We start from the raw sequence: 27,555 nt of genomic DNA on the forward strand, positions 1-27,555 counted from the left end.
AAGCCTGAGTGCATGCAGAAGATTATTTACATTAGTATGTAGAATAAATGACAATGCATATTGCTGTATATTTGGCAGTGAGGGGAACTGAAAAAAAGCACACCTTGCAATTTGAGGTTGATTTAGTCGCCTGACGACTAATCGCCTCTTCTTTGGGGCGACTAATCTTCTCGAACGGCTTCCCCGTCTTCTGCCGGCTATCATGAAAAATCGCCTGCGGCATAGCACATGAGGCGAATCGTATTCCGAACTCACCCCAAAGTTGCCTCACGAGAAAACTTCGGGCGACTTCGGAATACGAAGTGCTGCGTGTGTGCCATGCCGCAGGCGATTTTTCATTATAGCCGGCGGAAGACGGGGAAGCAGTTTGGGGAGATTAGTTGCCCCAAAGAAGAGGCAGTTAGTCGCCAGAAGACTAAATCTCCCCAAATCACCAGGTGTGCCCTTGCCCTTAAACAAAGACAACGACCTATAACAATATTAAAGGGAGGTGCCAATTCAAGAAACCAAAGAAAGAAGTTAGAATACACACACACAGAGAGTAATGCAGTTTCAATGAAGCCTTTAGCTTTCACTGCACCAGGTCCGGACTGAGAATTAAAATAGGCCCTGCCATTTCAGGTACACGGAGGCCCAATCAGCCCACATAGAGGCCCAAACAGCCCCCACCAGCCCACTAAATACTGACTTTCTATGGGGCCTTATAGCAGCCCCTCTGGCATTTGCCAGAACCCACAGATTGCCAGTCCGGGCCTGCACTGCACTTATAGTATAGCCAATAATAATGGTATTACCTAGGGCAGAGAATAGGTAGAAAGGGTGCTACTCCCACTGCTGGTGGCTACAACTCACACATCCCGCTCTATTGTCACACATACTGACCATGACCAGGGCTTATTCTGCAGTTAAGGCACTGTATTTAACATACTATATCCAACACACTGATACAAGCTTTCAATTTGCCTGGGAAAAGGATATTGTATATTGTGGCAAGCAAACACACTGCACTTTATAGCAGCAAGCAAAAACATACAAAAAGTGTTTTGTCCAACGGATTGCTCTCAAACAATTGTTTGAGGCAAATATAGAGAAAGCATGTGCCCAGACTATGGTTGCCTCCTGGCTAGGGATGGGTGAATTTGACCCGTTTCGCTTCGCCAAATATTCGCTGCCAGCAAAATGATGCCGACATTAAAGTCTATGGGCGACAAAAATTTGTCAAAAAATGATGGTTGATCCCAATGTTATTAATAGGGAAAAAAACATAAATATATAGGAAGGCCGTATTTTTTTCCAGAAAAGGTGGCAACCCTAGCCCAGACAGTTATGTTGGCCATAGGTGTGCAGATTCCAGCCTCATTTTCCGACCTGCAACTCACCATTCAGATTAAATACAGTAGTAAATGAACAAATCACATGATGTTCTGGCCATGCAATCATTGGAAAGTTATGTCCAACAAATAGTAGTGATAGTCACCCATTGATACTGTCAGATAGGCAATACATGCAGAGATATTATCGTTAGCTGACAGATATCTTCTAACCTGTCCAATTGACTAAACAACAGATCGACATGGTATGGAAAATGCCGGGACAATCCACACACGGTCCAAAAATTGTACAAAACTAATTTTCATGCGACTTTATCTTTGCAACTGTGGCAAGCATAAAGGGAAAATGTTGGGTAAAAATGTTATCCCCAACCAAAGGTGCTTGCTAATAGAGCCTGCATTCCGGTTGGGGAGAACAGTAGTTTTTTTTTTGGTTTTTTTAAATGCCCCCCACACCGGGAGGGAGCTCCCAGTGCAAGCAGCCATTTCCTGTCACTCGCATGCGCATAATGAAAAGCTGCCCCGAATTGCTCATTATGCGCATGCGAGTGACCAAACATGGCTGCTTGCACTGGGAGCTCCCTCCTGGTGCGGGTAGCCTAGCGCTGGCGGGGGGCATTTTTTTTAAAAAAAAAAAAAACGACTGTTATGCCCAACCGGAATGCGGGCTCTATTAGCCCACACCTTTGGTTGGAGCTAACATTTTTACCCAGCGGGTGCCCTTTAAGCCATGTCTAAAGCCCTCCAGGTTTAGATGAACTATAACTAACCCTTATAGAGGACCCTCAGACTTCCTTCTTTGCCCAAACCTTTATCCAGTGACACTGCTCACAAAACGGAATAACTATAACAATGCCACTCCAAACTACTCAATATTGGGGGCATTCAACTAATGGTAGTAATGGAGCTCCAGACTTTTCCCCCTCTAAAAACAAACTTTAACTGAAAGTTTAAATATTGACATCATGTATCTGACTGTGAATATCCCAAAGAGGTGTGACAGCTTTAATAAAGGCCACTCATTGTTATCCAAAGACAATAAAGAGCAAAGAAAGCTTTACATCATGGCAGGGAACAAATCACTCACTACATACTGTGAGTCTGAAATATTTCTAAGCACAACAGTAAGGAGATAACGAACAGCAGGTAAGCTCTCACCAAGATCTTACATCCTTCCTTTAGATATTTAACAAGCCCTAAGCCAGGAAAAAACGGAGCAAATTATCAGGCACATGTGCACTCCAACCAATAGATCTGTGCAGTTTAGCAGCATTTACATGAACACTGAGAATAATGGATATTTCATGGCTCAGTAAAGCTTACAGATTTGTCTCCCTGATATAAAAGTGCTGGTATATAAGGAAAGAGTTCCATAGATTGGTGGAGAGCTAATTAAAGGTGTGCATGTCCTAGCAGACTGGGCAAACAAGCTTTTCTGCACCAAGTGCAGCATTTCACAAACGTTTATAGCCAGTTACTAATGCTGCAGGATAATCCAATGTGAAAAAAAAACCAAGCCACATTGTTGCTAAACAAACGAAGAGTTAGCTGGCTATTAAAAACTACAATTCACACTCGTTTGAAAGAGAATGTATTAACAATTACACTTCGTAAAGCACAGTGTATTTAAATTCCGGGTAATGGCCATAGGGAGGAATTGCTGTCAGTGCTGCACAGAGAAGAGGTACAAATCATGTCATCTCTTTAATCCACTGCATTATTGAAATATGTGACTAAATACAGTGTAACCCTTCAGATAATAGAATGTTATTTCTAAGATTTACAGATTTTCTTTAAAGAAAACCTCGAAAGACGAAAATTCATGTGCACAGACGCCAATAAAGCAAAACCACATAAAATGATGTTCTGCCCTTGAGGCCTGCCAGGTACATATTCTCATATACATTATGTCATTGCACCTCAAAAAGAAAACAAACATTACAGGGGTTGTGTTTCTTCCTTGTAAGTGTTACATTTGCACATCCTATTGCATTCAGCACAATAAAGTTTTAACCCTTTCTCTTTGGTTATATTAGCTATCTGTAACAGTCTGGTTTCCGATTAAATAATGAAATTATATTCCTATTCACAATTTCTTGTGGGACCTGTTATCCAGCATGCTCAGGATCTGGGGTTTTCCGGATAATGGATCTTTCTGCAATCTCGATCTTCATACCTCAGACAATTATGTAAACATTAAATAAACACAACAGGCGGGGTTTGCTTCCAATAAGGATTAATTATATCTTAGTTTGAATCAAGTACAAAGTACTATTTTATTATGATTACAGAGAAAAAGGAAATCATTTTTCAAATTTTGGATTATTTGATTATAATGGAGTCTATTGGAGACGCCCTTTCTGTAATTCGGAGCTTTCTGGATAACGGATACCATACCAATCAAGGTATTGGAAAGCACCAAGTTTTCCCCACAGATGAACCCAAGTTCATGACTAAGTTATTATTCTTAATCACCTGCAGTAGTAAATACATTATGTGAGTGTCAGTTTTGGACAAACTTCACAGATGCTCTAAAGTGCTAATGTCTCTTTGTATTTGGGGTTAGGCAGTTTATTGGCCGGGGGCTGCATAACTTCGTGACTGTGTTAGGGATGCGCAGCCTGCATTTCATTTTGACGCTTCAAGTTGCAGTTCAACAACAGAAATGGTTACATAATTTCCTTAGGGGAATGCTATTCATTAAAAGAAAAAAATATCTATTTATCTCACATGTTAACATTGTATGTAACAATAAGTGACACAGAACACGTGGTAACTGGTAGTTTGTTAGAACAGAAACTTTTGTTACTAATTTATGTTTAGAGTGCCTATCAACGCCAGCTCCAAGTCTTCTGGACACAGGCCCTAGAATTTGGGAGACAATACGGCCAGATATGTAATAACGTATACTCATATAAAACCTTCAAAACAAGGAGAGGCTGTGGATGCTGGAAGTTGCAGTTAAACATATTCAGCATATAGTAAAAGTCTCCGTGCATGGGTTAAAAAATAAGCAAAGACTTTCAAACAGCTCATTAAAGCCTTTGTAAGTGTAACTGTCCCAGATAGATTTCTAGTCTGTAATATTAAAAGAAAGATTTCTGTCTTCCGACGAAGGCACAACAGGTTGTTTAGGAGGCATGGGAAAAACCAATTAGTAATGCTTGTGATCATACTAAGATGAGCTCAGCCTCCCTCCTCCCCCACACCCTCCGCAGAAGGCTCACCCTGGCTTACAATGCAAACCTTGGTTGTTGTCACTCGCCAGCCTCCCCATTGAATGTTCCTAGGTGGCTGTTAGTAACATCTAGCGTCCTACCCCCTCCCTACTCCATCCCACTCTTGTCTCCATGGCTGGGACGGAGGAGTTTAGAGCTACAGCTTGTATTCAATGCAAAATAAAGCCCTGCAACCATGGCTCCAGGTCACCCAAGTGGCAGCATTTGTGTGAAATCAATCACCGGCCTCAGTGTGAACGGCACACACAATGCAGCACAAAGATACACAGAGCTCCGACACAGTCATTGGTCACTACTTCAGGATTACATGATTCACAATGAACTCAAAGTTTTCACTGCTTTCGTTTATGTCATTGCCCCTTTTATTTAACTCTTGAACGTGCAAAGTGCTGCATTTCTCCAGGGCAAGCATTAAGAAACGCTCTCCTGGGAAAAGGGAGTATTAACCCAATGTTTTCTTACAATATAAGGCTACTAGAGGAATTGGGAGTTAAGAGTTTCACAGCTATATTCTATTACATTTTATTGCGTGAATACAGTTAACATAGAAAGGTGCAGGGAGAAGGGATAGGTGTGATCGAAATCCCCCTCGAGGCTAGACATATGTAAAAAGAGGTTAAAAATAGAAAATTGCAATTGTTGCATCAAGCACTGGCCGTTACTCCTATGTGAAAGGCAACAGGAGCTGAAGAGTAGGATAATGAACAGACATGTACAAAGAATATTATAATTTTGGGGAGATGCAGCCTCCTTGTGTAAATCATCTGCATGTTCAGTGTTTATGGTTCATGTGCTGTCACCAGGTTAAAACCAGTGGCACATTTCCCTACTGATACCTGGGTACTTGCTAAGGTGAAGCTGCCGTTCTACAACAAGGAAGAATAAAGTCACAAACCCCAGGGCCACAGCCTGTCACAGTAACATTAGCAGGTTAGTTAACTCCCTTCTCACAAGTAACAAGGGAACATTCAGTGAAACTAAAGCTAGAACTATATCTCAACCAGGCCAGGTACCTGCCATGCACTCTCCTTACTTAATGAACAAGTTCATGTAAAAAGGGGCAGACAGTGCTGGCTTTATGTATCTGTGTATAAAATATATACACTATACTAGGACTGGGGGGATTTATGGGTAATTTATTTATTATAATACACAAGTTTCAGTGTCATGTGACAGAAATGACATCAGAACTCACCGTTTATAACTGATGACATCAGAACTCATTTATAATTTATAAGATATTCATGGCTTTTGTGTATTATATATATATTTGGATAATAATCAAGTAAGAGAGATAATAATCAATAATGATTAGTGACAAGTTGTATTTAGTAACCCCAACTTGAATAAAGTTAGAAAGGAGTAGGGAGAAAGTAATGGAACCCATGGATGTTCAGTCTGTGAAGCTGAAGTTGAACTACAATACACATGGTGATCCCTTTGGATCTGTGGTTGGACAGTCATAGTCCTGATGTGAATAGCTCAACCCTATGTGACAATACTGTATTTATTATTATATAACACCAGTATATTCTGTAGTCTTGTAGGATAGTTCCCTCCTAAGCGCACCACTGATTAATAATGCAGCTCTACAGCATAAAGTATAAGTAAAGTATTTCCAGTCGGGAATTAATGGGAACATTCGTCTCTCCCCCCAGACACAGGAAAATGCAAAAAGCTGAGCCAATCCAAGTACCAAACAGGGGGGTGTCAAGCTTCTTATCACTAACACTCCGCGCCGCAACTGCAAAGCCTCCCCATTATCAGTGTTCTGGGACAGCCCGGGTTGGTTGAAACCAAGGCAGCAGGGGATACTCAGCGCAGCATCCCACGACCTGCTGTGTGATATTCGCGCTCTCTGGGGAAAGTCTATTTACCTGGTCTTTGCTTGTCGCTCCATGAAGCCGTAGGCAGTGTAGTCCCGGCAGAGCAGCAGGTAAAAGCAGAAGTGAGCGGCGAGTGTAATAATCCAGAGAGGCGAAGAGTAACACTTCCCACTCCAATCGCCTGGGAGAACTGCTCCCTTTGCTTCTGCAGTTTCCAACTGGCTGCTGAGCTGAGTCTCAAGCCACTGGTGCAGCGAGGCGCATGCGCAGGCTCAGGTACTCATCCCACTGACCTGCCCACTTTACAGGCTGCCTACTAGTACTGCGGCCGACTGTGCCCTGGCACTGAACACTGGAGTCTCTGCCAGCGCCGCCATCTCATCCGCTGCTTTATGTATTCACACAACAAAGGGAATTCACTTAATTACGTCTTACTAATTACTTCAATAACAAAGAAAAAACGCACGTTTTACTTTTATTTCCCACCCAATTCTAATTAGCAGAGTCATTTGAGGCGTCTGTGGTGCTGGGCTCATTTCTATAGTTGGCTGCATTAGGGGATTTATTTATTATATAGGGCTAACGTTTAAATAATTCCCACTTTTATACAATCCCATAATTCTCCCTCAGGAAAAAGCAGTGTCTCTATCTCTGATTTATTCACAACATTGGTGTCTGGTATCTTTATTTTTCTACCAGTCTGGAGCCAAAACCACCTGCCAAGTGACAACTATTGCTGCATTCGTCTGTGTGTGTGTGGTTATTGCTAAAGGCAGCCATACACTGGCCAATACTCTTCACTACCCAAAGGATGTTGCATCATGAATTGCCATGTTCTAGTCCCTCATGTTCTGGTCCCTCAGGTTTTTAACGTTCTGGTCCCTCAGTTTCCTCATGTTCTGGTCCCTCAGTTTCCTCCTGTTTTGGTCCCTCGGGTTCCTCATGTTCTGGTCCCTTGTGTTCCTCATATTCTGGTCCCTTGTGTTCCTCATGTTCTGGTCCCTCGTGTTCCTCATGTTCTGGTCCCTCAGTTTCCTCCTGTTCTGGTCCCTCAGGTTCCTCCTGTTCTGGTCCCTCGGGTTCCTCCTATTCTGGTCCCTCAAGTTCCTGATGTTCTGGTCGATCTGGTTCTTCACGTTCTGGTCCCTCGGGTTCCTCATGTTCTGGTCCCTCAGTTTCCTCCTGTTCTGGTCCCTCGGGTTCCTCACGTTCTGGTCCCTCAGTTTCCTCACGTTCTGGTCCCTCAGTTTCCTCACGTTCTGGTCCCTCAGTTTCCTCCTGTTTTGGTCCCTCGCGTTCCTCATGTTCTGGTCCCTCGGTTCCTCATGTTCTGGTCCCTTGTGTTCCTCATGTTTCGGTCCCTTGTGTTCCTCATTTTCTGGTCCCTCGTGTTCCTCATGTTCTGGTCCCTCGTATTCCTCCTGTTCTGGTACCTCGGGTTCCTCCTGTTCTGGTCCCTCGGGTTCCTCCTGTTCTGGTCCCTCGTGTTCCTCCTATTCTGGTCCCTCAGGTTCCTGATGTTCTGGTCCCTCAGGTTCTTCACGTTCTGGTCCCTCAGGTTCCTCCTGTTCTGGTCCCTGAGTTTCCTCATGTTCTGGTCCCTCGGTTCCTTATGTTCTGGTCTCTCAGGTTCCTCCTATTCTAGTCCCTCTGGTTCCTCCTGTTCTGGTCCCTCAGGTTTCTCCTGTTCTGGTTCATCATGTTCTGGTCCCTCATGTTCCTCCTGTTCTGGTCCCTCGGGTTCCTCATGTTCTGATCCCTCTGGTTCCTCATGTTCTGGTCCCTCAGGTTCCTCATTTTCTGGTCCCTCAGGTTCCTTATCTTCTGGTCCCTCAGGTTCCTCATCTTTTGGTCCCTCAGGTTACTCATGTTCTATTCCTAAAGGTTCCTCGTGGCCAAGATGTTGCATCAGTAGATGCTACTTGTGCTATGAACCAACCAATATCTATGTATCAATATCAGGCAAAATACAGGTACCAACAAAAAAGGAAGGGTATGTGTATATGGCCAACTTTATACATAGACATATTGAGTGGCCAGAGAGCTTAACAAAAGGGGAACACACACATAAAGGACTCTTATGTTTTAGATTGTGAGCTCTTCCAAGTAGGGCGCTCTGATCCTATTTCTTACTCAGAAATCTTTGTTCTTTGTTTGTTACACTATTGTATTGTAAGACCCCTGTTCAATATAAATGAATATAAAGTGCTGTGTAACTTGTTGGAGCTATATAAATAAATGATGATGGTACGACGGACAAATGAACAACACAGGGGCTGCCTGCAGTGATAAGTGCCTGTTTCTTCTGACCTGTCTTCCAGACTTTGTAAGTAGCCACACAGGTTGCAAATCCCAAGGACCACTCAGCAGTCACAGGGTTTCCTAACATTATTAATATCAGGCCAGCCATTCATGTAACGATCTGTCGGTTTGTCGAGGTGTCCAAACATTTGGATCCAATGTGATGAATACACCAACGGCATACATGTTAAAGCTCAAATATACCAGCAAAATGCATCATTCATTTTACTTGGTATATGTTACACTGCTTGGCATTGTCGAACTGGAAGGCCCACTGGGCCTGCAGCCTCAGGAGTCCCACACCATCTCCCAGGCCCCCAGTCACAGAGTCCCCCTTCCCAGCCACAACACCCTGGGGGGTTCTAGTAAACAACTCATTCATATACTAAAAGGAGCAACCATATAAGTCTATAGTTGTGAATAATATTTGCCTAAATAAATTTTTGGCACCCTATTTACATAGTGAATAGCACACTGAAGCTGTGGAAGCAATTATTGTACATAAGGTGCAGAGTTGAATGCAAGTAAGCTCTACCTCTATCCACCTGTTAAGCAAGAGTTCTTTTAGCACCCAGCACCTCAACAGCCTGCAAATAGAAGAGCCATAACATATCCACACTGAGACCCCTGCACACTGTGTGTTCACTTTACAGCACAATGGTCCTTTTGTCTCAGTATTGATGCACAGTTTGTCAACGGGGAGACTGAAGCTATCCCATGTTTGGTCTTTGTAAGGTAGATGATTAAATGACAAGAGCACATATAAACGGAAGTACATCAGGGTACGGAGACACGGGCAGATTCGGGGAGATTTGTCGGCCCGGCGACAAATCGGCTCTTCTTTGCAGCGACAATGTCCCCGAACTGCATTCCCCTATCTTCCCGTCGGCTATAATTAAAAATCACCAGTGGGATGGCACTCACGGGGCTTCGTTTTCCGAAGTTGCCTCACGAGGAAACTTTGGCTGACCTAGGAAAACGAAGTGCCGCAAGTGCCATCCCGCTGGCGATTTTTCATTATAGCCGGCAGGAAAGTAAGAGAAGGCAGTTGGGGGAGATTGTCGCCCTGAAGAAGAGGCAACTAATCTCCCCAAATCTGCCAGTGTGTCCTTACCCTTGGGCAGGAGGATTGTCAGAGCTATTGGTAATGGTTATCTAATATAGATGTCTGCCTTTATTTTGCATTAGTTTCAATTTCCCTGTTTGCCTTGTTAACTCAACAAATAACAAACACCATGGATACTTTATTCAGTAGGCAAAAATATGGTCAGCCCAAGCCCTGTTCATGGAACTCATGAAGTCCTCAAATCCAGGAGATTTTGACGCCTGTTGCTTTACTGTTTCAGTGACAACTATGGGTCTGTCTCACCCAATTCTTGTCATTTCTTCATGTAATCTCAGATGATTAGTTTGTTAATCAGCCACTCACATGCAAACTAGAAGAGGGGGAAGGGGTGCTCAAGTTCAGTTGTGCATGTTGGAGGCCAGAAGGCTGTGTTGTCCTATGCTTGCAGGTCACAGCAATAAGAGCATTGTGTTAAACTAACACTATAAGCAAGCAAGTTGTAATGTTCAGGCAGTACACTGATGCATTGTAAGATGTTGACTGGAATTGGGGTCTGGCACCAAGATAGACCTTATGCTACACATAACGGTGCCATTATTACATAATCCTGGTCTTGAAGCCTTTGAAAAGTAGGGTATATAAGTGTGGCATTATGCTTTAATGACTGGCAGTGAAAAACTGAGTACCTAACAACAATTTAAAATAATGCAAAGTGCCCCACCCAAATTGGTCCTTGCAGTTGTGAATATTGACACACAAGGTAAATTGTAGTGCAGGGTGACCCCTTGGTGTTTATTTGTGCGGACGTGCGAAGTTTCGGGGCGAGCCCCTTTCTCAAGCATACAAAAGTGACCAGGTGCATACAAAATAAAATGGAAACAATTAAGATAATAAACATACAAAATAGAGAGCAACACCCTCCAACCATCCCATCCACTGAGTGATCCAATCCCAACCAGATATGGTAATCTTTACAAGTTAAAAATCAATCATGATCTTAAAGTCCAATAGAAAAATTATTCATAGAAAAATGCTCTGTCGTAATCGGTGAATGTGTCCCACTATGTGAAAAAAATTCATTAACATTCAGGCTTAGCACAGCTAAACTGGTTTGCTGGAAATAAGATAAAAACAGATACAAACAATATATAGTTACAAAATGCCAGATAAAAAACTTACAAAAGTTAAAATGTAACCAATTCTAGTCACACTCTTCCCCTACTAAAAACCAAAAAGGACTTTGATGAAAATTATTTTATCTTTTTTTTTTTTTAAAAGTTTTTATTAATAACCGTAGGCATTACATACATTAGCATTCATTGCATTGACATGAAGATTGCAGTTTATCACTGTAACATCAGTTAGTACACCATATATAGAAACTCAATATAGATACTTAGTTTATTCACACTTGCTCCGTTGACATAGGATAAATGTCTATCCACTGACCCCATACCTTGTCAAACTTGTCAGGATGCCCTCTCGCTTCATAGGTGATCTTTATTAATGGCAGCCTATGGTTTACCAAATTGAGCCATTGGTTTATTGATGGAGGCTGTGGTTGAATCCAATGCATAATGATTACTTTACGTGCATAAAACAGGAGAGATCTATACATCGTTCTAACGCCACTCTGGGGAACCATTTCGTCTATCACCCCCAATATGCATGCTTCAGGAGAGATTACTTGAGGTAAGTCTAGGACGTCGCTAAGTAAGCGAACTACTCTGTTCCAGAAGCTTTGAATTATCGCACATCCCCAAAGCATATGTATGAAGTCTGCATTCACCTGATCACATCTCGGGCACTTTGATAGCCTATTAGGAAATATCTTACTCAGTCTAAGAGGAGAGTAGTAATAGAAATGCATAATTTTAAAACTAATTAATCTATCTTTCGTTGAGATCAGGTAATTGTAGGCATTTTCGGTAGCCTCGTCCCACATATCATCAGATATTGAGGGTATAGCTCTCTGCCACTTTCGTTGGGCTACCTGGAAGGGGGTACCCCTTGCCTCCATAAGGGTCCGGTATAGTCTCGATACCAGTTTATGTGGGTTATCTGCATGCAATGTAGTATTAACTTCAAACTTATGGAAGGGGGGACTGTATCCATTGAATTGGGCTTTAAAAGCATGTTTTAGTTGCATGTACCTGAACACATTAATGGGCTCACCAGGGCACATATCCTGTAGTTGAGGGAGAGTAGCGAAGACCCCATCTTTCACTAGATCTCCTAGTATTTTGATCTTTCTGTTAACCCAGTAGATAAAGTCTGCGAGATAACGGAGATGTGGGAGGTTAGAATTCCCCCAAAGTGGAGTGTAGTGAGAGATCAGATATGGGGATATTTTGCTTATTCGAAGGGCCACTTGCCATGCCTTATACGGAGCCTGTAGGACCGGGGGTAGTGGGGGGAGGTCTTTTGTTTTGCGCATAGGACAATGTGCCAACCCTTCCAGGGAGCCCAGAATATGGGCATGTAGGAGCATATTGGGGTTTTCGGGGTCTGGATTGAACCACTCATGGACATGAGATATTTGAGCCGCAACATAGTATAGCCACAGGTTCGGTAAACCCAGTCCCCCACACGCAGGTGGAGCCGTGAGAGATTCCCAGGATATCCTAGGTTGTTTTCCCGCCCATATAAATGAAATCAATACCTTATTGACTTTCCTAAAAAATTCCTTTGGTATTGGGGTTGGGGCATTCCTGAAAAAGTATAAAAACTTTGGAAGGAAGATCATCTTAAAGATGTTGATTTTCCCCCATAACGACAATGGCAGGTTTTGCCATTGAGTGGACGTTGATGTGAATTTGGCCAACAGCGGATTTAAATTAAGGTCTTGAAAGTTAGACATCTGTGTTGTCACTTTTATACCAAGGTATTTTATCTGAGATTCCCAGACTAAGGTATTGTCTGGTGTTGGTTGATATGGAGGGGCGTTATCAATTGGCATGATAAGTGATTTGTCCCAGTTTACCCTTAGACTTGAGTGGTTACCAAAGTCTTGTATTATATGTAAGGCGGCTTGTAATGATGGGCCAGAGTCAGCCAAGAACAACAGGATGTCATCAGCGTATAAAGCTATGCGCTCTTCACAAGTCTTGTATCGAAGTCCTATTATGTTTGGAGCTTTTCGTATATTTATGGCCAGGGGCTCTATGGCTAGGGCGAACAGCAGCGGGGAAAGAGGGCAGCCCTGTCTAGTGCCCCTGTGCAATTGGAATGGTAGGGATAATGAATTATTTACTCTGACTTGTGCCATGGGTGCTGCATACAGTATCTGGACCCAGTTGATAAATTTGGGTCCAAAACCAAAAGCCTTTAGTGTTTCCCACAGGTATGGCCACTCAATGGAGTCAAAGGCTTTGGCTGAGTCTAGGGACACCACCACTCTTGAGCCCATGTTCTCATGCATAATTTGTAGATTGGTGTAGAGCCTTCTCAGGTTAACAGAAGTCGATTTATTTGGCATGAAACCCGACTGATCCGGGTGAATTATTGATGTTATAACTTTCAGTAGTCTGGAGGCTAAAACTTTGGCCAGGAGCTTGGCGTCCGTATTTATCAATGAAATAGGGCGATATGATTCACATAAGTCGGGGTTTTTCCCGGGTTTATGAATTAGAACTATCACAGCAGAGTAAAGAGATGGTGGTAGTCTCCCCTCCCCAGCCGCCGCCTCTAGCATTTGTACAAATTTAGGAATTAGGTCCTTGGCTACCTGTTTGTACCACTCCGCTGGCAGACCGTCTGGGCCTGGTGTTTTGTTGCTGGAAAAGGATTGGAGTGCCACTGCTACTTCGTAAGGGGTTATAGGGTTCTCTAAATATGCCTTTTGTTGGTCATCCAGTTGTGGGCATTCAATTTTCCCAATATATTTGGCAATGTCTGCCTGTGAGCAAGTCAATTTTGATGTATATAGATTAGCATAGAATTGTCGAAATGTCTCTGTTATTTCTTTTGGGGAGGAGGTGATAGTCCCACTGCCGGACATTATTCTTGGGATAACTGTGGACGGTGTGAAAATTATTTTATCTTTACCTGTCCCTGGCGTCTACAAGTTTTTCCTCATCTGAAAAGAAGCAGGAAAAAATCATTAGCACTAATCCTATTACCCGATAGAATAGACCAGCATTAAACCAAGTAAACTTTATATATAACAGGACAGATTGTATTCCTCATTTAACCCCTTTGGGCTTCTGGATTGGAGTAACCAGATCAGTAGCATTCTCTTTGGAGCAACATACGTTTCTTGTCCTGCCCTTGACTGGTAGCCACTTTCTCCCAAATTTGCCATCTTAATTGTGCCACACGATGGCCATGTTCAAAAAAGTGCTTTGCCATTAAAGTTTCCTTTTTCATTTTTATTGTGTCTTTCTCCTTGTTTTTCTTCCCTGGGGATTGTGGGGTCAACGGTTTATAATTGCGAATCATGCATTTGTGTTCGTTTAACCGAATTTTTATGGGTCTAGTTGTTTGTCCAACATATGCAAGGCCGCAAGGGCATTTTAAACAATAAATTACATCACAACTGTCACATGAGAAGCAGCCCTTTATCGTATGTTTAGAACCTTTTTGTGGGTGTGTAACAAAATTCCCTTGTATTATGCTATTGCAATGCCCGCAATTTCTACATGGAAAAGTGCCATTCAGATTCGACCTAACGGGAACATTTCCCCGTTGTACTTCCTGACTGCGTGACTTAATCAGGTCCCCAATATTCCTTCCACGTTTATAAGCAAACAAGGGAGGTTGTCGGAATAAATGTCCATATTTAACGTCCGAACTCAAAATGCCCCAATATTTTAAGATTATCTTCCGATATATCTTGGCATTACTATCATACGTCGAGATATATGGCAATCTCGTTGATTTACTGGGAGATATGCTTTTTTTTGGAAAGTAACTGTTCTCTGGGCATCTTTTTAACCTCTTCTCTATGTGCTTCCAGGTTAACCCTTTCGTAGCCTTTTTCCACACATTTACTTAACATTTTACTGGACTCGGCTTTGTAAAGCTCATCATTCGATGTAATGCGTTTAACCCTTAAAAATTGACTTTTGGGCAAACCCTTAATGAGCCCTGGTGGATGATGGGATGTGGGTTTCAACAGGTTGTTTCGATCAATCGGTTTAGTATAGATCGTGGTTACAAATTTACCATCAATATGCAAAACCTTTACGTCCAAGAAATGTATTTCAGTGGCATTCATCTCCATCGTGAATTTGATGGTTGAATGAATGCCATTCAAATATAGGAGGAACTCCTCCAAGGCTTCTCTAGACCCAGGTTGGAGGGTGTTGCTCTCTATTTTGTATGTTAATTATCTTAATTGTTTCCATTTGTTATTGTATGCACCTGGTCACTTTTGTATGCTTGAGAAAGGGGCTCGCCCCGAAACGTCGCACGTCCGCACAAATAAACAGCAAGGGGTCACCCTGCACTGCAATTTACCTTGTGTGCGCCAGTGTATCTTTCCTGGAAGTATTCGTTTGGGGATTGCCATACCCTGTACTCTGTGCACCAGGTTATCTTCTAACAGAAGTGAGGAGTGTGCTCTGCTTCATCCTTGTTCCAGTTGTGAATACTGACCCTGTTCACTGCTGTGCACACTTTGGTTCATTTACCAACACTGGACAAATTTGGGCCAATGCATAACATTTAAACAGTTAAAATAAAAATGAAATCAAATGACTGATTTGTAATTCATCTAAAACATAAAATTGCTTTCATAGCTCTGTGCTGAAATAAGTAGTGAAGCAGCCATATGGCATGTTCTTATGTTCATTCATTATCAGGCTTTAATGAACACACACTGCGAAGGGCAGTCCCCTTAATCCTACAATTCAAATAGCCATAATATCATTCTGTACATTGTAGGTCATTGAGCAGATTAAGGATTATGTAAAACTGTCATAGTTTTTGCTTGATAAAATACAAACGAGTACATTTTATTTATTCATTTTAAAGGGGTGGATCACCTTTCAGTTAACTTTTAGTATGTTATAGAATGGCTTTTTCTAAGCAATGTTTCAATTGGCCTTCATTATTTTATTTTTATAGTTTTTTAATTGTTTGCTTTTTTCATTGACCCAGTCTAATAGGCTGTAATAGGGCAGAGACACACGTGGAGATTCGGGGAGATTCAGTCGCCCAACGACATACTACCTCTTCTTCGGGCGACTAATCTCCCCGAACTGCCTTTATTTAGAATCTAAATCGCCGTCGGGATGGCACTCAGGGCGCTTCTTTTTCCAAGTCGCCCAACGCTTCCTCATGTGGCAACTGTGGGCGACTTCAGAAAACGAAGAGCTCCGTGTGCCATCCCGATGGCGATTTAGATTGTAGCCGGCGGGAAGGCAGTTCGGGGAGATAAGTCGCATAAAGAAGAGGCGATTTGTCGCTGGGCGACTGAACCTCCATGTCTGTCTCTGCCCTTAGGCTACACATTTATTGTTATTGCTGTTTTTTTATTATTTATCTTTCTATTCAAGCCATCTCCTATATTCATTTAAGAAAGCTATGGGCACTTGATTTCCATTCTCACTCCATGGTAACTGGGTCTCCACCAGTTAGGTTATGATGACCGTTTTTTTTTGTTTTTTTCTGTTTGTTTTGTATTTCGATTTGTGGTATGATGTTAAATTGTTGACACTATTGTTGAAACGAAAACAGTGGTTCGCATTTATACATAAAATGTAGTTCTGTATCATGGCCGGTACGTACCGTTTTGGGAATGTATCGGGAGTATGTATTTTGATATTAACAGAATGTAATGTGATGGTATATTTCTGCAAGGAACTACACAAATAAAAATATTTTAAAAAAAAGAAAGCTATGGGCACTATTAGATATGACTGGTAATCCTTATCTAAATCACATATTATTGCTTTACAGACAGGGAAGATAAGAAATGGTAAAGGGATGCTCTTGATCATTTTCTTATCTTCCCCACTGTTACTGTTCGTGTTTTGTTATCAAAGAACAAAGGAACACTAAACTATGGACTCTTTTTCAGAGTGAGTGAGAATCACACAACTGGAAAATAGTAAATAGGTCTATATACGTATATAGGCAATAGATTATGCAGAAAAAATACAATACGCATTTCCCTTAACCTTGCACACGCTTTCGAGTGGTAAAAAACAAATTCATACTTGTGTCAATTTAAATGATGCTGTGTTTTTTAGTGTCAGAATGGGTCAGTGGTTTTATTTGCTCTCAATTTATACTTTCTTCCCATTCTTACTTCGCCCCTCTCTCCTAGTTGCTGGCCAATTTCATATGAGTAGGATTGCGATTTGGCAGACAAGCCACGAGCCACACTGAACACATAGAAATGTAGATTCTGCTGAACTCGGGGGTACCAGTCAGCACTGAATTCAGAGGCTATGGGTGGTCAGTGGCAAAAAATGGCAGCAAAAAACATCATCATTGGCCTAAGAAAAAGCAGAGATTCTGCTAAGATCAAGATTTCATCAGTGTAATGCACTGTAGCTGCCAGTTCTGCATCAGATCTTCTCTAGTAAGCGTGAGTAGAAAGCTGCAAATCCAATCACTTTCTCTTACTGTTTGTCCAAAAAACTTCCAAGGTGTTGATGGGACATTGTTTCCTTCCCAGGTCACACCTCTCCTGTGCAACAGTGCATAGAACTAACTGTGTCTCTGAGTAACCACAGTCCTTTGTTTGACCTTTTAGCTGACTGTCATCTGTCATTAAAAGTCTCTGATAAGGCAACAGCTCCCAGGCACTCCATTCGTTTCTAGCTCAGTTGCTTGACCATTCATCCCTTCACAAGAGCCATGGCAAGCTCACATTAGATTTTTTTATGATGGTTATTATCTGTTCTTCATATACAGGCTACATATTATACATCAGTCACATTAGTCCTTGGCCCAGTGGAGATTACACTCTAATGCCCCTATTATATTTACACACATTTCAGTCAACTTTATAAGGAGCCAATTAACTTACCTGTGTCTTTTTGGAGCATGGGAGGAAACCTGAAAAACCCAGAGGAACCTCACGCAAGCATGTTGCACCAACACACTATGACAATGCCTGCAAACCTGTAATAACTTAACAACTGTTATAGAAGGAAATGATGGGGTGGGGATTTGGGGTATTTTAGTGGTGCATTGGACACTGCACAACAGTTTTAATTCCCTTACTAATGCTTTCCTATTTTTTCCCCACCAAAACATATCCAAATTTTTAGACAATCTGGCAGAGCTGGTCAGAGTAGAGAGAATATTTGAGAGTGTTGCCAATGGCATAATGGACTTGGTCAGACCGTAGCCAAGTTTAAGGCCAGGAGCACACTAGGCTTTTTCTCTGTGTAGAAATGGCTGATCCACAGAACACAGAACAGATTTCAGCATAGAAACACATTATTGTATGCATTTTCGGCCTTTTTTCCATCTGCATTTCTATGCAGGCGGAGAAAAACTCAGTGAACCATTAGCCTAAGTGCCACATGTTAAAGAGACATGTGGAAGGAGGCCCCTGCCCTATACCTAGAATCCAAGTTAGTATATTAATTACAAGTACAAATAGAGTATAAAGTACTGCTATTTACAATGGCATGAGATTTAATATGATATCTTGCAATTATAGCAATGGGGCAGCCAAGAACAGTGCTTCCAGCCATTCAGCTAGCAATGCCTTCACACATAATTTAATGGAATATTCAGGCCAATGACTGTGGTTCATATCTTTTTTGCAACTTTTGATTCACCAATCACCATCTTCCCACCAAGAATTTATTTAGTGGTGAGCCCAACTTTACTCTGTACTGACAGAATATGGCACTTGGATTATCTAATGCTCTTCATCATCAAAGGGCAAAAGTGGCTTTTATCAGTATTTGCCATCAGAGCAAGTCAGGATGCAAGCTGGCGACACTTGGGGATAGTATATAAAGTTGTGTCTTTAAAAGGGAGCCAACAGAATTCTTGACTAAAAATGTCCTGTTTGTTTTGAGCTTACTGAAAGGTTACCAGAAGACTTCAGGGACACATCTAATAAATGCAAGTTGCCAGTCTGAACATATTCCAATTTAATATGTTTTGTGCAGCCCTGTAACTGTGTTTTCTAGACATGTTCCTAGTGGTATTAGGATACAAGGGCTGTGCTGATTGCACCAACTTGACTTTTTTATTGTCTCTTTATTTTTCTCTGTAATAATAAAACAGTACATTGTACTTGATCCCAACTAAGATATAATTAATCCTTATTGGAAGCAAAACCAGCCTATTGGGTTTACATGGTTTTCTAGAAGACTTTAGTTATGGTGATCTAAATTATGGAAAGATCCCTTATATAGAAACCCCCTGACCCCAAGCATTCTGGAAACCTGAAGTACCTTTTATCAACTCCAATCAAAGTGTTTCAGGTTATCAGTCTGTTATATCAGTGTAGTTTGGATATCTTGCCCATAATACATAATACTCCCATAATCCCATGCATAGCCAGCAAGAGAAACCCAAGAGCTTTTGATGGCTGGGATTGTTTTGCCTTGAATTTAACATTATTCTGGCTTTATCCATCCATGATTGATCCTTACCATGCCATTTATGGTGTATTATGACATTAGCCATAATCGTCCAAGTCAACAGGTGTAGTGTGAATTGAAAACAAGCTCGGAAGGGGTGTTTATGAAGAAACCTGAAAGTTTTTCATTTAGTATAATCCACTTTAATTTAAATTTAATTTGTCTTCCCCTATTGAAACACGGATGGTGTTCCATGTCAAAATGACCCTTGGGTCTGATTCATTAGGTGTTAGTCCACTGTGCATATCGATGCAGCCCACAGTGGGAATCCTTCAATTATCACCAACTTGAAGGTGCCAGTAGCTTCAGAGTTTCCCTCTGTCAATAATACTGAAGTGATTGGACATCCCTGTGGACGGTGATGGAAGCCACCCAGATGCTGATGTCCCTTAAAACTCTCCAAGCAAGATGGAAATGTGAGAGAAACCACAAGCAAAAAAAAATCCCTTTGTGGGAGAGACAGAGCTCAATAGGTGAGATTCAAATTAAAGTGCACCAGTCAACTATAAAGAGCCCTGCATAACACTGGCATGTAAGGGACAGTGGCACAAACAAATCCATTGCATAAAAAGAATAATGAAACGTAACATCTAGAGTTAGACAAATGCATGATAATGACCCAGCTGTGGGAAATTGAACATTTGGCCCAAAGCAACACTTCCTGCACTCAAAAATCCCATCGCTACACTGCTTTATGTGAAACACACAGTTCTTCTATGTGACACATATTGCTGCAGAGCGGGGACAATTTGAGAGCAGTTTCTCAGGAGAGAACAGTGCCAATCTTTCTCTTAATCAGGGATAATGTTGAAAGGCTCTAGTTTAGGCAGGTTCAAGCAGCCAGTGATATTTGAAACTTTTTAGTAAACGCCCTGCAATGTGCCCATATTGTTATCACTTCATCTGTAATAATGAGAAATGTGCATATATTACAGTCTATGCAGATCTGTTTTTCACTGACATGTACTATGAAAAAAACGATTTAGCCCCTTCCGTGTGAGCAGATGCCATTCTTCTACACCAATTGGGCCCTTAAGCCTGCACAGTGGCAGAGACACTTTCTTATATGTAATAGGAAAGACAGATATTAGGGAATTAGAGAGGGCGCAGAGAAGGGCAATTAAGCTGGTAAAGGTCTCAGCTATGAAGAAAGACTGTCCAAGTTGGGGTTGTTTACTCTGGAGAAGAGATACTTCAGGGGAAATATGATTCAGGTTAGAAGAAAGGAGATTCCGCCTAAATATTCAGAAAGGTTTTTTTTTTACAGTGAGAGCTGTGAAGATGTGGAATAATCTCCCTGAATCAGTTGTACAGGCTGATACATTAAATAGCTTTAAGAAGGGGTTGGATGGCTTTTTAGGGGGAATACAGGCCATAGCTCATAGTACAAGTTGATCCAGAGTCTGATTGCCATGCTAACTCCAAGGTGACTTCTAATATCCTCATATTTTGCAACAGGGGGTACTTTGTTTATTATATTACAGTGAGTCATGTGTCAGAAATGACATCACTAAGCTCTGATTATAACCAATGACATCACTAAGCCCCGTTTAAAAGGATATCATTTACAGAATATTCATGGCTGTTGTGTATTATATAAATTGTTGAACTTGATGAATGTGTCTTTTTCCACCTAACTTACTTTGTTACTATGAAATTCCTAGTTTTGTTCATTGTATACAATCTTTGCACAGAATGAATATTTGTATTATTTCAGCCTATGATGTATAAGACAGTTTTGCGCACCATAGTGGAGAACAGGGGCGTAACTATAGAGCAGGGATCCCCAACCTGAGAAGTAAAAGAAGTTGAGCAGCAACACAAGTATGGAAAATGTTCTGGGGGTGCCAAATAAGTGCTGTGATTGGCTATTTGATACAGGCCCGGACTGGCAATCTGTGAGTTCTGGCAAATGCCAGGAGGCTGCTGTATGGTTCCATAGAAAGTTACCATATAGTGGGCTGGTAGGGGGCTGTTTGGGCCTTTGTGGACTTGGAATGGCAGGGCCTATTTTGACTCCCAGTCCAGGCCTATGTGAATCGGGTTCTGTTTGGCAGTGCACCTGGTTTTTATGCAACCAAAACTTGCCTCCAAGCCAGGAGTTCAAAAATAAGCACCTGCTTTGAGGCCACTGGGAGCAACATCCAAGGGGTTGGTGAGCAACATGTTACTCACGAGCTACTGGTTGGGGACCACTGCTATAGAGGAAGCAGACCCTGCAGCTGCATGAGGGCCCAGGAGGTATAGGGGCACAATGAGGCCCTAATTCATATATAGTTTCAATAAAAATTGGTAAAACAAGTCAACCTCTAAGCATTTTGAAAACCAGAAAAATAATTTGCTGTGAGGAGCAGTTATATCTAGTTAAGCCACTGGTGGAGAACAGCAGCCATTGAAATGCAGAAAATGCTTATGGCAGATGCTGGTATTGACAGACAGGGATTCCTTGGTAACAATACAGATACATTTTGGATCTGCATTATGGATGCTGTAAAGGCAATATTAAATATAAGGCCCATATGCATGGATTAAAGGATTTAATAGCCAAGAAATATGATACAGAATGGGACTTGGTAGAACCAGGGTAAAAGACCTAAAAAAAAGTCTTCAAATGCACTGATGATGTTCATATAAAAACCAAACATAGAACTATCCAGGCTGTGGTATTTTCTGCTCCTCTTTATGGGTGTGACAGCTGGACAATAAAGAAGCAGCCCTGATATAGTTCATCACAGAAACTGTGGATGACAATGACACAATGAAAGGGGTGGCTCAGCTTTAAGTTAACATTTAGTATGTTATAGAATGGCCAATTTTAAGCAACTTCATTTTTTACAGTTTTTGAATTATTTGCTTCTTCTTTCCAGCTTTGAAATGGAGAGTCACTGACCCCAGCTAGAAGAAATGCTCTTTAAAGGGATACTGTCATGGGAAAAAAAATTTTTTTCAAAATGAATCAGTTAATAGTGCTGCTCCAGCAGAATTCTACATTGAAATCCATTTCTCAAAAGAGCAAAGAGATTTTTTTATATTCAATTTTGAAATCTGACATGGGGCTAGACATATTGTCAATTTCCCAGCTGCCCCAAGTCATGTGACTTGTGCTCTGATAAACCTCAATCACTCTTTACTGCTGTACTGCAAGTTAGAGTGATATCATCCCCCTCCCTTTTTCCCCCAGCAGCCAAACAAAAGAACAATGAGAAGGTAACCAGATAACAGCTCCCTAACACAAGATAACAGCTGCCTGGTAGATCTAAGAACAACACTCAATAGTAAAAACCCATGTCCCACTGAGACACATTCAGATACATTGAGAAGGAAAAACAGCAGCCTGCCAAAAAGCATTTCTCTCCTGAAGTGCAGGCACACGTCACATGACTTGGGGCAGCTGGGAAATTGACAAAATGTCTAGCCCCATGTCAGATTTTAAAATTAAATATAAAAAAATCTGTTTGCTCTTTTGAGAAATGGATTTCAGTGCAGAATTCTGCTGGAGCAGCACTATTAACTGATTCATTTTGAAAAAAAGTTTTTTTCCCATGACAGTATCCCTTTAAGGGTAAGGCCACACTGGGCGTTTTGGGGAGATTTGGTCGTCTGGCGACCAATCTCCCCAAACGCTTTCCCTCACTCTGCGCCGGCTAAAATGAAATAACGCCGGCGCTAATCACACGCGGCGATTCGTTTTTCGAAGTTGCCTCACGAGGAATCCGACCAAACCTCCCCAAAACGACCAGTGTGGCCTTACCCTTAAAGAGCATTTCTTCTAGCTGGGGTCAGTGACTCTCCATTTAAAAGCTGGAAAGAGTCAAAGAAGAAGCAAATAATTCAAAAACTGTAAAAAATTAAGTTGCTTAGAATTAGCTATTCTATAGAACATAGTAAATGTTAACTTAAAGCTGGGTCACCCCTTTACCATTAGGCTTCAAATATATTGTTATTTCTACTTTTTATTACTCAGCTTTATATTCAGGCCTCTCCTATTCCATATTCAAATCAGTACATGGTTGTTAGGGTAAGTTGATCCCTTGCAACCAGAAACTGCAAACAGGAGAGCTGCTAAATAAAAAGCTAAAATACCGTAAGTTAAAATTCACAAATAATAAAACATGAAACCAATTGCAAATTGTCTCAGAATTTCACTGTCTACATCAAACTAAAAGTAAATTTAAAGGCGAACAACCCCTTTAATCAAAAAAACCAGAGTTGGCGTAAAAAGAGAAAGTGGACAACTAGCAACAAGATTGTTGACTTGAAACAAAACAACCATGAATATGTCATCGGGGGAAACCTGAAGACAACAATAAGAAGCATATATCAATCCACTGTGTAATACACATTATGCACTAAGCACAGAGGTAAACAATGTCACTTCTCTATATCAAATTTTAACCTGTGTAACAACAGAAGAACATATTTCAAATATTTTCAACTTTAAAAACCCCAATGAATGCAAAGTCAGTAAATGTCCCTTGTTTGCAGACTATTGTATCATCTTGAAGGCTCTTAAATGAAAACTATTACAATGTGGAATAGTTTCCCCCTTCAAATACAGTAATCGCTCTGAGTGCCCAGCCTATATTTACTTGCTTTTTAGCTGAACGCTTATGAATGAACATCATCAATTTTTGAATTCGCCAAACCACTTTCACTAGTGTTTCTTACAATGGAATGACGCCATGCAAAGAGCCCTGAGCTACTGAGCAAACAAAGCTTTTCCAAGCAGAACCTTTCTCACCAACAGCACAATGCCCAAACTCTCATATATAAGGAAATATTTACACTCTCTGTGACAAAGAACCGTACAGTCAGCAGAATTCCTCCACAGAAGAATTTTTAAATATTTCCTCACAGTGAAACTGTAGCAAGAAAGTAAAATATTCAAAAGAATTTTTCTTTAAAAGTCACCCAGTTTCATCTGCTTGCATGTACAGAATTCATTAGCCCTCCCCATGTTCCAAGTGAATTTCACATTTCTTACATTGCACCGTTTGATAAATGCTTTGTACTGAATTGATCTCTTGTGCTCGAAAGATACAGAGAGGTGCTGGAGGGTGAGTTGATCTTCTTCTATTTTATGCTGAGATCTTTACCCTAAGGGTAGAACTACACAGACGTTTTTGTCAGGGGGCCAGCGGGGAGTAGTCAGGACCAAGAAGGAAGCTTAGGGGTTAAAGTCCAAATACGGGGTAACAGAAGGGATCAGGAGTCATTGTCATCAAATTCCAGGCAAAGTTCAGTAGGCAGAAATACAGCAAAATTCAAGTTCAGGCAGGGTCAGGAAGTTCAGGAATCAAACAGCTCAAATAATAGAAGAACCCAGGAACCAAACAGGAAATCCTACAATCGGGCATTCAACTGGCGTCCTTGGTGTCCCTTTATTTTGAATTTCGCGCTGGGCGTGTGACGTCATCACGCCGGTGTTGTGACGCTGGCGCAGACGGGAGCACCATTGGGCGCTTGTGACAGTTTTAAAATCCGATACCTTCAGTTTCCGACGGAAGGAAGCGCAAGCATCACGTCAGATGCACCAGATCTAAAGTAAGTAATAGGAATGCCGGATATGCGACACAACAAAATACGACTGTCGGATAAAGACGCAACATGCATTGTTCGCATCCGACAGTCGTGTCGGATGCACGATGCAACAAAGTCTGATATTCCTATTACTTACCTTAGTTTCAGCACATCCGATGCGATGCCTGCGCTTCCTTGTGTGGCGTCAGAACGGAAGGTATCAGATGTCAAAAAGCCCTTGTAGTTCTACCCTACAACTATTTGCTTCAAATTAACATCACACGGCCAAATGTTTTTTAGACACCTGTCTTTCCAAAACAAAGGTATTAATATTATTAAAGGAGAATTCAACCCTAAACTTAAATAAACCCTATCCCCCCTTCCTACAGAGACCCCCCTCCCTCCTCCCCCAGCCTAAGTGTTACCCTGAGCAAATGCCCCTAGCATTTAAGTTACACCTTGGTGCAGATGCAGGCATTGGAGTTCATGGGCGCCATCTCCAGCTGATTCAGTCTTCATAATGAGACCAGCACTTTTGCAATTTTTGTGAGTTTTGGCGCATGCGCAATTATTGCGAGACAGAAAACTTCTCCTACTGCGCATGTGCCAAAATGCCAGTCTCTTTCCGAAGATTTCAGAAGAGAAGATGGCCTCCATGAACTCAGATGAATTCTCCTTTAAGGTGGCCTTACATGGACAGATTTACGCTGCTGATTTGAGCCCTTTAGATTGATTCAGTAGCTCAACTGTATGGAGCCCTCTGACCGGCACACCTGACCGATATCTGGCCGAAAATTGGTTAAACATCGATCAGACAGGTTTGATTTTCCCATGTGGGATTAAGGGTCCTTGTTTGGAGGGCTCATATTCCCACTGTTGTAATCTGATCGTTGGCGCTTAGGTGGGCATATCGGGAAATAGATCTGCACAAAGCCACAGGGGTTCCAAACCCTTTTCACCCATGAGCCACACTCAACTGTAAAAAGTTTTTGGGAGCAACGCAAGCATTATAAATTTAAGTGTTGCCAAATGAATTCTCTGATTGGATGTATGGTAGCCCCATGTGGACTGTTTCTTTCTTCTTTCAGGAGGTTCGGTTTAGAGTAAATTAGTGTATTTATGCCTCCAAGCCTAGGATAATTAGCACCTGCATCAAGACTATGGGGAGCAACATCAAAGGGGGTGGCGAGCAGCTTGTTGCTTGCACACCACTGGTTGGGGATCACTATTATAATGTATCACCAGTTTTAGTTTCTCTTTGCTGCTATAGCAGCCTCTACTTTTTAAGAAGGATTTCCACTAGATGTTTATTGCTTGGATTTGTGATCATTCAGCCACAAAAGCATCAGGGTAGTGACAATTGGGGCTGTATAGATGCAGGCCTCCACTCATTCATGTCTGCACTCATAGGCACTGCTTAGGTGCACACAGTTGATTTTTGGGATCAGGAATGGCTCACATACTGAGGTCCAATTCATCCCACTGTTGGGTTGACACCTCAAATTGCTTTGTGTATAGGGGTATTATCACCCTGAAACAGGAAAGGGCAATAAGACTTGCTTTCAGTGAAACCAGGGGCTCCAGTTCATTATACCTTCTTCACCAAACTTTACAGCTGGCATTTTGCATCCAGTTTTCTATTGGCTTCTGCCAAACCTGGATACATTCTCCAAACTACCACATAGAGAAGTACAGGTATGGGACCTGTTATCCAGAATGCTCAGGACCTGGTATTTTCCGGATAACGGATCTTTCTGTAATTTGGATCTTAATACCTTTAGGCTACTAGAAAATCATTTAAACATTAAATAAACCCAGTAGGCTGGTTTTGCCTCCCATTAGGTTGGATTATATCTTCGTTTGGATCAAGTATAATGTACTTTACCAATAAACCCTCCCATGTTTCCAACCCATAGTCTTGCCCTGATAATGCTTGCAGAGACAGTATAGAACTCAGCAATGACTTTGTTCCAAAAAACTTAATTTTAGACAGAGTGTGAGCATACTTTTGCTAATGTAGTGTATTAATCAAACATTTTCACAAATTTTAAACACATTTTTAACTGTAATTTCTCTGTACTGTTTGTCTGTTTCTATTCTCTGACTCCTTAAACAATGTTTACAGATATTGCTTAGATTAGCAATTACATGTACAAAAAATGTACAATTACATGTTATTTCATTATGCAAATGGGCGGTATGCATCTATAAGCAAATTTGTAGTCAACATGATTATTTTTTGGGAAGTATTGTAGACCATATTGGCATAGCAGCTTATTTTGCACTGGGAACAATAGGGCGGGGACTTTTTCTTCTACCTGAGAAATGAGCAGCTCTAAGAAAGAAAAAAGACAATCATTGCAGAAAATTAATGTTGTGCTTTTTAGTTTGAAAAGAATGACATGTAAGTCCCGACATGGTAATTAAAAAGTTGTTGTACCGGTTCCTATGCAACTTTACAAAACCACAGATTCATATAAGCAGCCGACAAACAGGGATAGCAACACTGATCAGGGGCATGCTGTTGAAGATTGTACATACATACATACATGCTGGAAAGATAGAAGTGCTCACGAGTCATTCTTGAGAACAGTGTATAGCATTTTACCTAATACAGACATGGCATCATTAAGTACTTTTAGGGGGCACAGGGGGTACTGCTGTACCGGGCCTTTTCCTAAAGGGGGGCCCGGCTGTGCTGCACTTTTCTAA

General features: G+C 41.5%; 1 protein-coding gene across 2 annotated transcripts in view; it reads right to left on the reverse strand.

Moving 5' to 3' along the window:
- Positions 1-6,740, reverse strand: part of fhdc1.L (FH2 domain containing 1 L homeolog) — a 36,338-nt gene extending 29,598 nt beyond the window's left edge. For both annotated transcript variants that reach the window (XM_018231379.2, XM_018231369.2), the window contains exon 1: positions 6,448-6,740. The gene's annotated coding sequence lies outside the window, so the exon portion shown is untranslated. The remainder of the gene's footprint in view (positions 1-6,447) is intronic.
- Positions 6,741-27,555: the final 20,815 nt, after the last annotated feature.

The sequence above is a fragment of the Xenopus laevis genome, chromosome 1L (genome assembly GCF_017654675.1).
Source record: "Xenopus laevis strain J_2021 chromosome 1L, Xenopus_laevis_v10.1, whole genome shotgun sequence".
Taxonomy (NCBI): Eukaryota; Metazoa; Chordata; class Amphibia; order Anura; family Pipidae; genus Xenopus; species Xenopus laevis.